At 40.8% G+C, this 2,813-nt stretch overlaps 1 non-coding gene across 1 annotated transcript; it reads right to left on the bottom strand.

Moving 5' to 3' along the window:
* Positions 1-2,526: 2,526 nt before the first annotated feature.
* Trnae-cuc lies at positions 2,527-2,598 on the bottom strand. Its single transcript has one exon. It is a non-coding gene; the product is annotated as a tRNA-Glu (tRNA).
* Between the last annotated feature and the right edge of the window lie 215 nt (positions 2,599-2,813).

Below are 2,813 nucleotides of genomic sequence, written 5' to 3'. Positions count from 1 at the left end.
TGAGGACACAAAGTACCAGCTCCTTTGGGACAAAGCAAAGGCAGTACTCAGAGGAAAATTTATATCTCTGAGTGCATACACCAACAAACTGGAGAAACAGCAACTCAGTAATTTAATGAAGCACCTTAACTTCCTTGAAAGAGAACAACAAGCCAAACCCCAAATCAATAGACAGAAGCAAATAATTAAAATCAAATCAGAATTAAATCAATTAGAGATGAAAAAACATAGAAAGAATCAACAAACAAAGAGATGGTTCTTTGAAAAAATCAACAAGGTAGACAGACCCCTAGCAAACCTGACTGAAAAATGATGGCAGCACACTCAAATAAATAAGATAAGAGATGAAACAGGTAACATCACCACAGAAACAATAAAAATTCAGACCATAATTAGGTACTATTTTGCAAACCTTTATGCCAACAAATTCGAGAACTGGGAAGAAATGGATGATTTCCTAGAAAAAATTCATATCCCCAAACTCAACCATGAAGACTTAAAGCTTCTAAACAGACCCATATCCAGTAATGAAATAGAAAAGGCAATAAGTGATCTCCCAGCCAAGAAAAGCTCTGGTCCAGATGGGTTCCCTGCAGAATTCTACAAGGCCTTCAAAACAGAATTCACTCCAATATTTCTCAAACTCTTCAATGAAATCGAAAGAGAACGTTCACTACCAGACACATTCTATGAAGCCACTATAACCCTCATCCCAAAACCAGGCAGGGAAGCATCATGGAAAGAGGACTATAGACCGATTTCCCTGATGAATATAGACTCAAAAATTCTCAACAAAATTCTGGCCAATCGACTTCAACAGGTCATCAAAAAAATCATACATCATGATCAAAGTGGATTCATCCCAGGGATGCAAAGTTGGTTCAATATACGCAAGTCAATTAATGTAATCCACCACATCAACTGGAGCAAGGTAAAGAACCACATGGTTATATCACTTGATGCAGAGAAAGCGTTTGATAAAATCCAGCACCCATTTATGCTAAAAGCTCTGGAAAAACTGGGATTCCAGGGAACATTCCTGAATATAATCAAGGCAGTTTATGACAAAACAACAGCAAGCATAACTCTAAATGGTGAAAAACTAAAGCCATTCCCTTTAAAAATCAGTAACAAGACAGGGATGTCCACTCTCTCCCCTTCTCTTCAACATAGTACTAGAGTTCCTAGCCAGAGCAATTAGGCAAGAAGAAAATATAAAGGGATCCAAATAGGAAAAGATGAAGTTAAACTTTCTCTCTTTGCAGATGTCATGATCCTATACCTAAAGAACCCCATAGACTCTACCTCCAAGCTACTAGAGCTGATCCAAAACTTTGTAAAGTTGCATGATATAAAGTAAACCCTCAAAAATCAATGGCCATTCTCTGTGCTAACGACCCGAGACCAAGGCTGAAATCAGGAAAGCAACTCCTTTTGCAATAGCGTCAAAAAAACATAAAATACCTAGGAATAACCTTAACTAAATAAGTGAAAGACCTCTACAATGAGAACTTTAAAAACATGAAAAATGAAATTTAAGTGAGAACTAAGGAAATGGAAAAACCTCCCATGCTCCTGGATGGAGAGGATTGATAAACTCAAAATGGCAATATTGCCAAAGGCGATCTACAAATTCAATGCAATACGCATTAATATCCCAACACCATTTTTTAATGAAATAGAGGAAGCAATCCAGAAATTTATATGGAACAATAAAAGACTCAGAATAGCAAAAACAATCCTAAGCAGAAAGAACGGTGCTGGAGGAATTACAATACCCAACTTCAAGCTGTATTATAACGCTATAGTAATAAAAACAGCTTGGTATTGGCACCAGAACAGGCCTGAAGACCAATGGAACAGAATTGAAGACCAGAAATGAATCCACAGAACTACTGAAGAGCATAGAGAATAAAATTGTGACCATTATGCCCCTAACAGCTATTTTGCTTCTGTACCTTTGCTTGCTAACCCATGGGGAAGTGGAAAAATACCAGCACTCTTCCTATAGCTACTCTGTAACCCCACGCCCCCCTCCTCCTTCCACATCCGAATCTGGGCACTATCTGGCACAGGGACGTGATTGTCCGCGCCCAAAGCCCACTCAAGGTTGGACTTAACTAAGTGTCAGATCTCAGTCCCCGGCCCGGACCAGGAGGTAGGAACCGGCTGGCTCCAGGAATGTGGCTACATGACCACTCCTGGAGGCCCACCCCCAGGGTTAAGGCCATCTGACCCATGCATGCTTCAGTGGGAAGACCCAGGCCAATCCTGAGGCAACCAGTAAACTAGGGCAAATGTCAACCAATCATGTACTTGTAACCAGGGGTCTTCCTCATCTTCCCTGTACTTGTCTATAAAAGCTGTGCTGGAATTGTGCTTGGGGCCTCTCAGCATCAATGACAATGAGTGTGGGGGTGGGGGGCCGGGTTTGAACTCGTAATAAATGACCCTTGTGGTTTGGCTTTGACTCTGGACTCTGATGGTTTTCTTTGGGGGCCTTAAAAATCTGGGCATTACATTTGGTTCCCTGTCTGGGAATTGAACCCAGGCCGTGGCAGTGAGAGCACCGAATCCTAACCACTAGACCACCAGGGATCAGTTCCCCAGCCAATCAGGAAAAAGCTTTTACAAACTGGAATGTTTAAAGGTACACTGAGATAGCCCAAAAAGAAGTCTGTATAGTTAAAAGTTAAAATGTTAAATGTAATTTCCAGTTTGGAGTAAAGCTCCTAATTGACATCTGGTCCTGCAGTCCCTTGGTAAAGTAGAATAAAATTATAGATTCCTGGAGAGGTAAGTCAACGTCCCTG

This window comes from Perognathus longimembris, chromosome 8 (assembly GCF_023159225.1).
Source record: "Perognathus longimembris pacificus isolate PPM17 chromosome 8, ASM2315922v1, whole genome shotgun sequence".
Lineage (NCBI taxonomy): Eukaryota > Metazoa > Chordata > Mammalia > Rodentia > Heteromyidae > Perognathus > Perognathus longimembris.
This window is presented reverse-complemented; position numbering and strand designations above follow the sequence as displayed.